The 15,792-nt window shown below is 49.7% G+C and overlaps 1 protein-coding gene across 2 annotated transcripts in view; it reads right to left on the minus strand.

Moving 5' to 3' along the window:
- RAB40B (RAB40B, member RAS oncogene family) overlaps positions 1 to 6,140 on the minus strand; it is a 64,147-nt gene extending 58,007 nt beyond the window's left edge. For both annotated transcript variants that reach the window (XM_077458550.1, XM_077458551.1), the window contains exon 1: positions 6,004 to 6,140. The gene's annotated coding sequence lies outside the window, so the exon portion shown is untranslated. The remainder of the gene's footprint in view (positions 1 to 6,003) is intronic.
- Between the last annotated feature and the right edge of the window lie 9,652 nt (positions 6,141 to 15,792).

Raw genomic sequence — 15,792 nt, forward strand, 5'->3', positions numbered from 1 at the left:
TCATTGGTGTCAGTGGGGGGGGAAATAGTGCCCCATCATTGGTGTCAGTGGGGGGGGGGAAATAGTGCCCCATCATTGGTGTCAGTGGGGGGGGGAAATAGTGCCCCATCATTGGTGTCAGTGGGGGGGGGGAAATAGTGCCCCATCATTGGTGTCAGTGGGGGGGGAAATAGTGCCCCATCATTGGTGTCAGTGGGGGGGGAAATAGTGCCCCATCATTGGTGTCAGTGCAACGGTGGCTGGTGCTTTATTTTGGGAATGGGGGGGGGGGGGCAGGTTCAAATAAACCAGGCAACCACCCCCACCCCCCGTTCAGTCTATCAGTCAAAATCTCCCCCCCATCGCTTGGTTGGTTGCCATTATTAATCTTTATTGACTACATGTGTTACACAAAGTAAAAGCCACAAACACGTTTCGGCCAGAATGGCCTTAATCATAGCATGCCTCGAGTAAGGCCATTCTGGCCGAAACCAGTTTATCAGCTTTTTACTGTTTGTAACCCATGTAGCAAATAAAGATTTACAATGTCCGAATTCTTTAAGTAGCCGGCTTACATGTGTCCACCTCCTGGGTCCACCCACCTACTGCAGTCCGATGTTTATTTTATTTTAAGGTGGAATAGGGGGCGCTATTGTTGCAGTGAAACTTCATAGCCTGAAGATACGATGAGGGGATCTCACTAGTGGAGGTCTCTTCACCGATAACTGAAATATCCCTTTTGGGTGGGTCAGTCCTTTTCCAGGATTCTTTGCTTATCATACATACCTATACATATATACATGTATGTGTGTCTACACATCGCCCCCCATGGCCAATATACAAAAATAAGAATATATAAAATATCACCCCCATGGCCTGTGTACATGGTAAGGCAAAGGTGACCATCGCTCACTGAAGAATATGGCATGACTTTATTAGGTCCCCCCTTGCTAGTAGGGGGTTGGGCCCCCTTTATTAGGTCCCCCTTGCTGGTAGCGGGTTGGACCCCCTTTATTAGGTCCCCCTTGCTGGTAGCGGGTTGGACCCCCTTTATTAGGTCCCCCTTGCTAGTAGCGGGTTGGACCCCCTTTATTAGGTCCCCCTTGCTAGTAGCGGGTTGGACCACAGTGTGCAACATTTATCAATCTTGTCCCATAGACAGGCATTGCGCAACGGCGGCAGTGAGACAGTCCGAGACAAACTTGAGACAGATTTATGGTTATAAGGCTTCATTCATAAACTCCATCAGCTGCTTTCGGGTAGAGAAGACCCGCCCCCGCGACAAGAGAAGACCCACCCCCCGCGACAAGAGAAGACCCACCCCCCGCGACAAAACTCGCCCCCGCGACAAGAGAAGACTCGCCCCCGCGACAAGAGAAGACTCGCACCCCGCGACAAGAGAAGACCCGCCCCCGCGACAAGAGAAGACCCGCCCCCGCGACAAGAGAAAACCCGAAAGAGAGCGCCCCCGCGACAAGAGAAGACCCGCCCCGACCTCTTCTTCACTGTTCCCCGGGTTAGAGTGAAAAATCTGTCTGATCTGCAGCGGTAAGGTCTGTAGAGGTCTGTAGACCTGTCTACCTGGCTAACACTCCCCCCCCCCCCCCCACCCCCAAGACTGAAAAAGCTGTTGTCCAAAAAGGTGCCCCCCTGTGCTGTCCATCCAGAGTGGGGGCGCTCTAAGGAGGTGTGTTACTACTGGCCAGATTGCCAGCTGAAAACAGAGAGGGGGGAAAAACCCTTAAAAAATAAAAACTAATGCAACCACCACATCTAATGATTGGCAAGCTGCAATAAATTAAATTTTTTGGTTTTGGGCTAAACCTCTTCCCACCCCCGCTACAGCTACAGGCTTACATTGCCGGGAGGGCAACGGTGGGCATCCTCCCGTGATCGCGCTGCCCGTACACCCTCCTTAGGAAACAGCTAATCACAAATCAGGTTAAAGTGCCAATGGCAGCGACCCTTCACCATGTAATCAGCTGTGTCCAATGACAGCAAATCACAAGGTAAACACATGCCAGTCATCGGCATTCCTTTCCTCACACTGACAGCCTGAAGAGAGAAGAAGAGAGCCGATAACCAGCGTGTGACAGGGACATCTACACTGATTATCAGTGCCACCTATCAGAGCGCCCACCAGTGCTGCCAGTGCCACCTGAGTGCCCACCAGTGCTGCCAATCAATGCCACCACTGCTTAGTGTCACTTATCAGAGTGCCCTTTAGTGCAGCCTATCAGTACCCCACCACCAGTGCTGCCAATCAGTGCCACCTATCACTGACCTTTAGTGCAGCCCAGTGCCACCTATCAGCTCCCTTTAGAGCAATCTGCCAGTGCCGCCTCATCAGCGCACATCAGTGAACAACAAAATTACCTGTTCACTAAATTTTATAACAAAAATGTAAAAATAAAATAATAATAATAAAAATAAAAACACTGCTGAGTAAATCCCACCATAATAAAGCTCTAATTGTGTGAAAAAAAAAAAAAAATGATACAATCTCAGATGTGTGCAGTGTTACATGACCGCGTAATTGTCATTCAAAGAGTGACAGCTGAAAATTGACCTGGGCAGGAAGGGGGTAAAAGTGTCCAGTATTGAAGGGGTTAATACGGCTTTAATTACAAACTAAAAGATAATAGAGATTTTATACGGATTTATTTGCAGCGATTGTATTACAATGTATGGAGTTCTATAAATAGGATATGATGATAATTATGTTACAGTAATATATATATATATATATACACACACACACACACACAGGATCTGTCCAGACACATTTTGGGGTGGATTTATAAAGCGGTGAATAGGACTTTCACCAAACATTCCCGGGGGGTGAATCAATCTCTGTCCTTTAATATGAATGGACCTGGAAGATTCCCCTGTACTGAATGTCTGCTGGGGGCCCCGTTCCCATCCGGAGATTTGGGATGGAGGGCGGAATCGCTGAATTCGTGGCACAGGGCATTCGTTTTTAAATGGTATCACAAACGTGGTGCAGTTTTGCGGCAAACCGCATTGTGCGAAGCTCGTCGCCCCAAAGCAGCTCCTTTTCTGGGCAACAAGTGCCCCACGAAGGTTTCCTGCGCAATTCTGTTGAGCAACAACCATGGCAAAACCACACCGCGTTTGAGGCGGCATTAAAAATGAATGGCACTCAAACACGCGTGGCGCATTTTTACCACGACTACGGTGCGATTTGGAATCGCAGGCAGATGGCGGTTATTCTGCCCTCGATCCCAAATTGCCAAATGTCAATTGGGGGCAGAATGTTTCGTACACAAAACAAATAAAAAATATGTGCGTTTTGCCACGCGTTTCGGAAACACACTGCAAACGCGCTGCAGTCACAGGTCACATTTGCGAATAAAGGGGTTGTAAACCTTCGTGGTTCGCATTCTATGCATTGAGCTGAAAAACCTCTTGCAGTGCAGCAGCCCCCCCCCAGTTTTACTTACTTGAACCCTCTTTTTCTCGCGCCCTAGTTCTAGTTGGTGTCTCGGCTCTTGACTGGCTAGATTGATAGCAGCGCAGCCATTGGCTCCCAATTCCAATGACGTGGGCGCTGGGGGGCGGGGCCGAGCCATACATTCAGCGGCTATGGATGCCGATTACTGGACTTAGGAGCGCGCCCGCAAAGGTAAGCTCCCCGGAAGAGTGCTTCTCCTAGGGCAGTGATGCCGAACCTTGGCACCCCAGATGTTTTGGAACTACATTTCCCATGATGCTCTTGTACTCTGCAGTGTAGCTGAGCATCATGGGAAATGTAGTTCCAAAACATCTGGGGTGCCAAGGTTCCCCATCACTGTCCTAGGGAGTTATCAGATGTGGGGAGGAGTTGTGAGGGACCCCAGAAGAGGAGGATCGGGACCAATCTGTGCAAAACAAGGTGCACAGAGGAGGCAAGTATCACATTAATGTGAATTGGATGAAGGTTTCCCCGCGGGAGACTGTGACCGGATCTCTATGGGGGGTTCCCACACCTCTGGGGTGGCCGAGAAGCGCACTGGAAGAGGGTACCGTGCGTCTTTGGCTCTGTTTCCGGGTCGGATTCAAACCTAATTCACACCTGAAATGGAGAACAGGGACGACCCAGACACCCCCCCCCCCCCCCCCAACACATGTGATCCTGGCCTGACTGTTAATGGTGAGGGTAAGGGAGGGTCGCAGATGTGCGTTTCTCACAAGACAAAAACGTGCTACAAACACGCCAAAACGCACACTAGAAGACCGCCAGGAGTCTGCTGCGGGTACCCGAGCACTCAGATGTCAACGGCCACCATGGAAATACACCGAGCGACACAACAGTCTGGTGACAACCCCCCGCCATAGAAGTCCGTCCCTATATTATTATTCAGGATTTATATAGCGCCAACAGTTTGCGCAGCGCTTATGAGGTTATATATCAGTTTACTGACCGCTCAGTGTGTGTAAAATCAGTGTCCATTCTATATACGTGATATATAATATATACAGATTATTAAAGAGGCAATGCAGTGTGAACAGATCTCTCTCAATAATATTTTTTATATAAAATAAATTATATATATATATATATATATATATATATATATATATATACACACACACACATACATTATATATATATATATATATATATATATATATATATATATATATATATATATATATATATATATATATATATATATATATATACACATACATACATACATACATATACACACACGGAACCAATGAGAGTACAGAGAACATGTATAGATTTATATGACATGTATGGCAGTGCAATGTATCAGTATAGATGTATATTACATTAATTAATGGCAGCACTCAGCATGTATATAGATTTATATTAAATGTATACTTACAATGAATCATATTTTATAATATATATATATATATATATATATATTTTTTTTTTTTTTTATGACTATACAAGGTATACATTATATTATTAAAGGCGATTTATTTTAAATAACAAACATCTTATACTTACCTCCACTGTGCAGCTCGTTTTGCACAGAGTGCCCCCCCCATCCTCCTCTTCTGTGGTCCCCCGGCGGCTGTCTCGGCTCCTCCCCGCAGGAGCCGTGTCATTGGATGTTGATTGACACCAGCGCGAGCCAATGGCTGCGCTGCTTTCAATCCATCCACTCAAGCCAATTGACGGCCAGGCTGAGCGGCGATGAGGCCATATGGGGGGGGGGGGGGGGGGGTGAGGACATGTGAGTGCAGCAGGTGAACGGGCTCAGGTAAGTAAAATGGGGGGGGCGGGGGGTATTATTGTCGGATGTTTTTTAAACCTTAATACATAAGATGCATTAAAGTGAAAAAACGCGAATCTCTACAACCCCTTTAAATGTCAGTACAATGTATATTTATTATATTTATGGTAGCGCAGTGTACTATAAATATGACAGTATAATGTATATGTATTAGTTGTGTATTAAATATATGACAGTATTTACATTATATATTTACTTATAATGACAGTACAGTGTAATATATATAAAATCATATTTAGATATATGCATGACAACCGTACAAGGTGTATGTAAAGGAAATTATAATATATATCTCAATACAATACAGTATATCAGTAGAGATTTATATTATATTTACAATGACAGTAGAGTCTATATATATAAAGTTCAGTAATGATATGTATATGATACTTATAATGAGAATACAATGTATCAGTGTAGGTGAGAGCAGTGATATTATATATATAATCACGGTGTATATTATGTATAATACTTGTAATAAAATACAATGTATCAGTATGGAGATCAGTGATTATATATAGATGGTATGATGGTGACAGTACAATGTATATATAATGTATATTATAGGACATGAAGAGGTTACATTGTATCCAGCGACACACAGTGTGTGTGTGTGTGTATGTATGTATATATATATATATATATATAGACAGTATACACGCAGTATATATACAGTCACACACAATATACATATACAGTATACAGACACACACAGAGCGGGTCTCGCTCTCGCTCTCGCTCTCGCACTCACCTCTCTCCTTCCTCCTTTCCTCCTCTCCTCTCCTTCGGACAGCCTCATCTGCCAGACGTGGAGAAAGTCCGCTCAGCCTGACAGCTCTCGCCCCGCCCTCCAGAGCCGCTGATTCGCCCCGCTGACAGTTGCTATGGGATCGGTCCGCGCCTATTGGCCCCGCCGCCCATCCGTCATCTCCCCCCCCCCCCCCCCCGGAGGGCGGGACAAGTCCCGCTCGCCATTCTCCCCTAAGGTAAGGAAAAAAGGGGGCGGTGGCGGACCAGGAGCCAAGAGAGGAGAGGGGCGGGGCAATGGGCGGGGCAGTCTCTTGTTTACAAACGCGTGCTCCGGGCCCGGGATGCGCACGCGCAGTGGCGGGGAAGCGTGAGCGGCGCGCGTTCTGCACTTGGAGAGGCAGGAGAGATCAGATTACACGGACCGGCTCGTGGTAGGCGATGCTCGGTGTCCTGGAATGGCTGTCCTGCTGATCCGATAACTTCACTACTTTAACGTTTTAGCTACAAAAAAAAAATTTTTTTTTTTTTTTTAGGCCTGAAGTTTAGTAAAAACCCCCGAACGTTTTATATTTTCTGAGACCTCAGAGAAGAAAAGGGGGTAGTTACAGTTATTATTAATGTCACGTGATATTTACAAAGCTTTATAAAATGTAAAATTTTTGTTAAAAGAAATACAGAAAGCTTCATTTTAGGGCACAGACCACACATCACCCCCCCCCCCCCACACACACATCACCCCCCCCCCACACACACATCACCCCCCCCCCCCCCCCACACACACATCACCCCCCCCCCACACATCACCCCCACACACACACATCACCCACACACATCACCCCCACACACATCACCCCCCCCCCACACATCACCCCCACACACACACATCACCCACACACATCACCCCCCCCCCCCACACACATCACCCCCAATGTTTTGGTAAGATATAAAAGATGAGGTTGCACCACCAGAAGGCGCAGCCTAAGATCATGTGATTGGCTGTCACATGGTCAGAACCCCCCCCCCCCATTGTGGGCCACATTGCACTATGGTTACCCTCAAAGGGCCGGTTGTATCTGCGGTTCAGGGGTGTGCTGCATACAGAGTTCAGGATTTAGGGGTGCGCTGCGTACAGAGTGCAGGGTGTAGAGGTGCGCTGTGTGTAGGGTTTAGGGGTGCGCTGCATGCAGAGTGCAGGGTTTAGAGGTGTGCTGAGTGGGGGGTTTAGGGGTGCAGAGTGCAGGGTTTTGGGGTGTGCTGCGTGCAGTGTGCAGGATTTAGGAGTGTGCTGTGTACAGAGTGCAGAGTTTAGGGGTGTGCTGCATACAGAGTTCAGGATTTAGGGGTGCGCTGCGTACAGAGTGCAGGGTTTAGAGGTGCGCTGTGTGTAGGGTTTAGGGGTGTGCTGCGTGCAGAGTGCAGGCTTTAGAGGTGTGCTGAGTGGGGGGTTTAGGGGTGCAGGGTTTAGGGGTGCAGAGTGCAGGGTTTTGGGGTGTGCTGCGTGCAGTGTGCAGGATTTAGGAGTGCGCTGTGTACAGAGTGCAGAGTTTAGGGGTGCGCTGCGTACAGAGTGCAGGGTTTAGAGGTGCGCTGTGTGTAGGGTTTAGGGGTGCGCTGCGTGCAGAGTGCAGGGTTTAGAGGTGTGCTGAGTGGGGGGTTTAGGGGTGCAGAGTGCAGGGTTTTGGGGTGTGCTGCGTGCAGTGTGCAGGATTTAGGAGTGCGCTGTGTACAGAGTGCAGAGTTTAGGGGTGCGCTGCGTACAGAGTGCAGGGTTTAGGGTTACGCTGTGTACAGTGTGGAACCCCAACCCCCCTCCCAAAGCTTCTTCATATCTCTTACCTACCTGACCTGGCTCTCGCACCCCCTATGTGGGTCACTCTGCCTGGCCTTGCAGGGATTTGGCTCTTGTGCACACAAACGGCTCCTGTGTTTCCTGGTGTCAGTGGGGCGTGGAGGGCGAGTGCCAGAAGAGGGCGAGTGTCAGAAGAGGGCGAGTGTCAGAAGAGGGCGAGTGTCAGAAGAGGGCGAGTGTCAGAAGAGGGCGAGTGCCAGAAGAGGGCGAGTGCCAGAAGAGGGCGAGTGCCAGAGGTGGTGGACTAAAGTTCCAGCACGATATGGTTCCGAACCCGGGGTAAGGGGCCACATGACGAGGCTTGGAGGGCCACATTCGGCCCGCGGGCCTTGTGTTTGCCATGCAATGATTTTATTTTGGTGGCAGATTCTCTTGAACTGCTGGCGGTTGGCTCTCCCGGGCACCGCCATGTACCCGTATGTCACAGTGAACTTCCTAGAAGCCCGCCCCCTGCTGATCTCTGCTGTAATTGGATGCAACATGAGTGTCAGTCAGTGCCCCTCGCAGCCGGGGTCGGTCAGTACAGCAGAACTCAGAATGGGGAAGGGAGAAGCAGCACAAGGAGCTAATGAGTTTCGCTGCAGTGCTCAGGTACTAACAATGGGCATGCTGATAGGAGGAGAGAGCGGAGGGATAAGCTCAGCTTTCTGCCGCTGTGCTGTTCCTATCAGCCTCTTGCAGTCCTTGTACAGCAGAGCTCAGACTGAGGGATGGAGAAGCAGCACAAGGAGCTAATCAGATGTGCTGCAGTGTACTAATAAGGGGCATGCTGATAGGAGAGAGCAGAGTGACAGGGAGATGAACTTTCAACCTTGTGTAGTCACTGTGCAGCAGAGCTCAGACGGGGGAAGTGGTGGAGAAGCAGCAGAAGGTGCTAATTAGTGCTAACAAGGGGGCATGCTGATAGAAGGGGAGAGCAGAGTGACAGGGAGATAAGTGTATTGGCCTGCTGCTTCAATCGCTCTGCTGTAATCCATGTACAGCAGAGCTCAGACTGGGAGATGGAGAAGCAGCACAAGGAGCCAATCAGTTGTGCTGCAGTGCTAACAAGGGGACATGCTGATGGAAGGAGAAAGCAGAGTGACACAGGAGAGCTTATCAATCCCCATACAGCTGAGCTCAGACCGGGGGATGGAGAAGCAGCACAAGGAGCCAATCAGTTGTGCTGCAGTGCTTGTGTACTAACAAGGGGCATGCTGATTGAAGGAGAGAGCAGAGAGAAGAGCTTATTGGTCCGCTGCTTCTCCTTTCACTGTCCAATAACAGTCTAGGGGAGGGACAAGACCTATAAGTGTTACTGAACTGTAGCACAGGAATCGCCGCTCTCCTGCCCTGCTGAGCTGCGTGGCAGAGCAGTGTAAATCTCGGGGTTGGATGGACAGAAGTACATGTATGGTCCCCTCCCCCGCATGCCCTCACTTTGTACGACGCCGCGGAGTATGTCAGCGCTGCAAGCCAATCTTCAGCCACTATTGCCAGGAGGGCCCTTTGATCTTTAATACTGAATGCCGCCCTGAAGAGCCCCGAGGATGAACGCCAGCTTTGCCCGCCCTCCTCAGAGCGCCCCCTCCCCCCGCCGACCACAAAACCGCCTCGTCAGCGATCGCGTGTTTTAGGATCTTTTCTTTTTCACGGAGGAGAAATATTTGTGTTTTGCGGGTTGGAAGCGGCCAGTTGGTGGAGACAGGTGACGGCGGAAAATAAACCGTCCGGCACGCTGATCATTCCACCCGGGGGGCTAAATATAAGACCCCGTCACATGACCGCATCACCCGTCACATGACCACGCCACCCCGTCACATGACCGCGTCACCTGTCACATGACCACCCCACCCCGTCACATGACCGTGTCACCCCATCACATGACCGCATCACCCCATCACATGACCGCGCCACCCCGTCACATGACCGCGTCACCTGTCACATGACCACCCCACCCCGTCACATGACCGTGTCACCCCGTCACATGACCGCACCACCCCATCACATGACCGCGCCACCCCGTCACATGACCGTGCCACCCGTCACATGACCGCGCCACCCCATCACATGACCGCGCCACCCCGTCACATGACCGCGCCACCCCGTCACATGACCGCGTCACCCCGTCACATGACCGTGCCACCCGTCACATGACCGCGCCACCCCATCACATGACCGCGCCACCCCGTCACATGACCGCGTCACCCCGTCACATGACCGTGCCACCCGTCACATGACCACATGACCGCGCCACCCCGTCACATGACCGCGTCACCCCCGTCACATGACCCCGTCACCCCGTCACATGACTGCGTCACCCCGTCACATGACCCTGTCACCCCATCAAATGACCGCGTCACCCCGTCATGTGACCCCGTCACGTGACTGCGCCACCCCATCACATGACTGTGTCACCCCGTCACATGACCGCGTTACTCGCTACAATCCGGGACGGATCCACGCTGCCATCTCAGGGAAAGGAGCCCGACCCCGGGATATCGCCCGCCATGCTGGAGACCTTAAAGGGCCAGTCAGTCCACAGATGACAATTCTGCTCCGGTATAAAGCTGAGGTCATTTCATAAGGTTCCTTAACCCCTTCAATACCGGGCACTTTACTCCCCTTCCTGCCCAGGCCAGCTTTCAGCGCTCTCACACTTTGATGACAAGTGCGCGGTCATGTGACGCTGTACGCAGATGAGGTTGTTTATTTTTTATTTTTTTTAAGACAGATCTTTCTTTGGGTGGAATTTAACCGCCTCCCACCCGCCGTACTGTCAAATGACAGGCGGTGGCGGCTCTCGTTCTGAGGCAACGCCATATGATGCAGCGCAGCGATTGGTAGTGCGCTCTGGGACACGGCACATCACCAATCGCCAATGACGCTGCTTCTAACCCATGTGATCAGTTGTGTCCAATCACATGTAAACACGGAACTGACGGCTATCGGCATTCCTCTCCTCACACTGACAGCGGGAGAGGAGAGCCGATCAGTGGCATCTCCTCACAGGGGAGATCTGCAGATAATCAGTGCAGCCTCATCAGTGCCCATCAGTGCAGTCCCATCAGTGCATCCTCATCAGTGCCCTTCAGTGTGGTCTCATCAATGCCCTTCGGTGCGGTCTCATCAGTGCCCTTCGGTGCGGTCTCATCAGTGCCCATTAGTGCAGTCTCATCAGTGCATCCTCATCAGTGCCCTTCGGTGTGGTCTCATCAGTGCCCTTCAGTGCAGTCTCATCAGTGCATCCTCATCAGTGCCCTTCAGTGCATCCTCGTCAGTGCCCTTCAGTGCGGCCTCATCAGTGCAGCCTCATCAGTGCCCATTAGTGCAGTCTCATCAGTGCAGCCTCATCAGTGCCCTTCAGTGCAGCCTCATCAGTGCCCATTAGTGTGGTCTCATCAGTGCATCCTCATCAGTGCCCTTTGGTGCGTTCTCATCAGTGCCCTTCAGTGCAGTCTCATCAGTGCATCCTCATCAGTGCCCTTCAGTGCGATCTCATCAGTGCCCTTCAGTGCGGTCTCATCAGTGCAGCCTCATCAGTGCCCATTAGTGCAGTCTCATCAGTGCAGCCTCATCAGTGCCCATTAGTGCAGTCTCATCAGTGCAGCCTCATCAGTGCCCATTAGTGTGGTCTCATCAGTGCATCCTCATCAGTGCCCTTCAGTGCAGCCTCATCAGTGCCCATTAGTGCAGTCTCATCAGTGCAGTCTCATCAGTGCCCGTTAGTGCAGCCTCATCAGTGCAGTCTCATCAGTGCCCTTCAGTGTGGTCTCATCAGTGCCCTTCGGTACGGTCTTATCAGTGCCCATTAGTGCAGTCTCATCAGTGCATCCTCATCAGTGCCCTTCGGTGCGGTCTCATCAGTGCCCTTCAGTGCAGTCTTATCAGTGCATCCTCATCAGTGCATCCTCGTCAGTGCCCTTCAGTGCGGCCTCATCAGTGCCCTTCAGTGCGGTCTCATCAGTGCCCTTCAGTGCAGCCTCATCAGTGCCCATTAGTGTGGTCTCATCAGTGCATCCTCATCAGTGCCCTTCGGTGCATTCTCATCAGTGCCCTTCAGTGCAGTCTCATCAGTGCATCCTCATCAGTGCCCTTCAGTGCGATCTCATCAGTGCACTTCAGTGCGGTCTCATCAGTGCAGCCTCATCAGTGCCCATTAGTGCAGTCTCATCAGTGCAGCCTCATCAGTGCCCATTAGTGCAGTCTCATCAGTGCAGCCTCATCAGTGCCCATTAGTGTGGTCTCATCAGTGCATCCTCATCAGTGCCCTTCAGTGCAGCCTCATCAGTGCCCATTAGTGCAGTCTCATCAGTGCAGTCTCATCAGTGCCCGTTAGTGCAGCCTCATCAGTGCCCTTCAGTGTGGTCTCATCAGTGCCCTTCGGTGCGGTCTTATCAGTGCACATTAGTGCAGTCTCATCAGTGCATCCTCATCAGTGCCCTTCGGTGCGGTCTCATCAGTGCCCTTCAGTGCAGTCTCATCAGTGCATCCTCATCAGTGCCCTTCAGTGCATCCTCGTCAGTGCCCTTCAGTGCGGCCTCATCAGTGCCCTTCAGTGCGGTCTCATCAGTGCCCTTCAGTGTGGTCTCATCAGTGCAGCCTCATCAGTGCCCCTTAGTGCAGTCTCATCAGTGCAGCCTCATCAGTGCCCATTAGTGCAGTCTCATCAGTGCAGCCTCATCAGTGCCCATTAGTGCAGTCTCATCAGTGCAGCCTCATCAGTGCCCATTAGTGCAGTCTCATCAGTGCAGCCTCATCAGTGCCCATTAGTGCAGTCTCATCAGTGCAGCCTCATCAGTGCCCTTCAGTGCAGCCTCATCAGTGCCCATTAGTGCAGTCTCATCAGTGCAGCCTCATCAGTGCCCATTAGTGCAGTCTCATCAGTGCAGCCTCATCAGTGCCCTGAGTGTGGTCTCATCAGTGCATCCTCATCAGTGCCCTTCAGTGCATCCTCATCAGTGCCCATTAGTGCAGTCTCATCAGTGCAGCCTCATCAGTGCCCTTAGTGTGGTCTCATCAGTGCATCCTCATCAGTGCCCTTCAGTGCATCCTCATCAGTGCCCATTAGTGCAGTCTCATCAGTGCAGTCTCATCAGTGCCCGTTAGTGCAGCCTCATCAGTGCAGTCTCATCAGTGCCCGTTAGTGCAGCCTCATCAGTGCAGTCTCATCAGTGCCCGTTAGTGCAGCCTCATCAGTGCAGTCTCATCAGTGCCCGTTAGTGCAGCCTCATCAGTGCAGTCTCATCAGTGCCCGTTAGTGCAGCCTCATCAGTGCAGTCTCATCAGTGCCCGTTAGTGCAGCCTCATCAGTGCAGTCTCATCAGTGCCCGTTAGTGCAGCCTCATCAGTGCAGTCTCATCAGTGCCCGTTAGTGCAGCCTCATCAGTGCAGTCTCATCAGTGCCCGTTAGTGCAGCCTCATCAAAATGAAGAATGACTTATTTACAAAATTTTATTACAGAAACTAAAGAAAAATGTATTTATTTATTTATTTTCAGAATTTTCTGTCTTTTTTAACCACTTGCACTTAAACCCCCCTCCTGCCCAGACCAATTTTCAGCTTTCGGTGCTCTCACACTTTGAATGACAATTACTCAGTCATGTAACACTGTACCCAAATGAATTTTTTGTCCTTTTTTTCCCCACAAATAGAGCTTTCTTTTGGTGGTATTTGATCACCTCTGGGGTTTTTTATTTTTTGCGCTATAAATGAAAAAAGACCGTAAATTTTGAAAAAAAACGCATATTTCTTTGTTTCTGTGACAGAATTATGCAAATTATTAATTTTTCTTCATACATTTTGGCCACAATTTATACTGCTACATATCTTTGGTAAAAATAACCCAAATTAGTGGATATTATTTGGTCTTTGTGAAAGTTAGAGAGTCTACAAGCTGTGGTGCGAATCGCACAGAATTGATCACATCTGATGTACTGGTGGCCTATCTCGCTTCTTGTGACCCGAACAAGTCAGAAAAGTACAAATACCCCCCAAATGACCCCTTTTTGGAAAGTAGACATTCCAAGGTGTTTAGTAAGAGGCATGGGGAGCTTTTTGATGTCATTTTTTTCCCACAATTCTTTGCAAAATTAAGATTTTTCATTTTTTTTTTCTCCACAAAATTGTCATTGTAATAGGTTATTTCTCTCACGTGGCATGTGTATACCACAAATGACACCCCCCAAAAAATTCTGCTACTCCTCCTGAGTATTACAAATACCACATGTGTGGGACTTTTTCACAGCCTGGCCACATAGAGAGGCCCAACATGCAGGGAGCGCCATCACATGTTCTAGGAACATAAATTACACATCTAACTTGTTGACTATTTATTACACTTTTGAAGCACCAGGATAATGACACGTGACACGGATGACAGATGGCACTGATGCGTGGCAATGATGACACTTATACGTGGCACTGATGACAGATGGCACTAATATGTGTCACTGATGACAGATGGCACTAATATGTGGCACTGATGACACGTGGCACTTATACGTGGCACTGATGACACGTGGCACTAATACGTGGCACTGAAGACACGTGGCACTAATATGTGGCACTGATGACAGATGGCACTAATATGTGGCACTGATGACACGTGGCACTTATACGCGGCACTGATGACACGTGGCACTAATACGTGGCACTGAAGACACGTGGCACTAATACGTGGCACTGATGACAGATGGCACTAATACGTGGCACTAATACGTGCCACCGATGACAGATTGCACTAATACCGATGACGCGTGACACTGATGACAGATGGCACTGATAAGTGGCATTGATGACACGTGACACTGACAACAGATGGCACGTGACACTGACAGGTGGCACTGATGACAAATGGCACTGATACGTGGCACTGATGACAGATGGCACTAATACGTGGCACTGATGACAGATAGGACTATGTGGCACTGATGACACGTGGCACTGATGACAGATGGCACTTATACGTGGCACTGATGACAGATGGCACTGGGGGCAGGTAGCACTGGGGGCAGGTGGCACTGGGGTGGATGGCACTGGGGGCAGGTAGCACTGGGGTGGATGGCACTGGGGGCAGGTAGCACTGGGGTGGATGGCACTGGGGCGGATGGCACGGGGGAGGATGGCACTTTTTTTTTTTTCCTTTTTTTTTTAGAACTCAAGGCAGAACGGCTGCCGCTGCAGCCGTTCATCTCTCCCCTCTCTCACACTGTCTGTGGGAGGAGGGAGAGCGGCGCTGAGAGATGATCTCATATGTTTACATATGAGATCATCTCCCATTGGACACGCCGATCACGCTGTAAACGGCCGCTGTGATTGGCCGTTTACAGCGATCTGTGTTTGCCTGTCCCCGGGGGACACGGCGAACACAGAACTTCCGCGATGCGTGCCCGCGGCGGCGCGCATTGCGGAAGTAAACATTAGGACGTCCAGGGACGGCCTCCTGGACGAACGCGCCTGCTCTACAGCCGTCATTCGGCTATAGGGCGGGCGCGAGGTGGTTAAAATTTATTTATTTATTTTTTAGCAAAAAATAAAACCCCAGTAGTGATTAAATCCCACCAAAATAAAGCTCTATCTTTCTAAAAAAAATGATAAAAATGTCCTCTGTGTTCAGTGTTGTATGACTGAGTAATTGTCATTCAAAGTGTGAGAGCGCTGAAAGCTGAGAATTGACCTGGTCAGGAAGGGGGGTAAAAGTGCCGGGTATTGAAGGGGGTTAATCACCATCGGGTTATTTGTCCGCTTTCAGTCCAGGGCTTTTCTGGCACTTTTTGTTTACATGTAAGGATCACACAAACCAATCAATAGCTGATTATTGGGATATATATATATATATATATATATATATATATATATTTTATATATTTTTTTCAGACGTAGCAGAATACATAAAGAAGAGGCGGGACTAGTAAACATTTTTGAAGAAATTTGATTTTATTGGATATGATTTATAGAAGA

The sequence above is a fragment of the Lithobates pipiens genome, unplaced genomic scaffold (assembly GCF_037356315.1).
Source record: "Lithobates pipiens isolate NorthernLeopardFrog02 unplaced genomic scaffold, aLitPip1_a1.2 Scaffold_28, whole genome shotgun sequence".
Taxonomy (NCBI): Eukaryota; Metazoa; Chordata; class Amphibia; order Anura; family Ranidae; genus Lithobates; species Lithobates pipiens.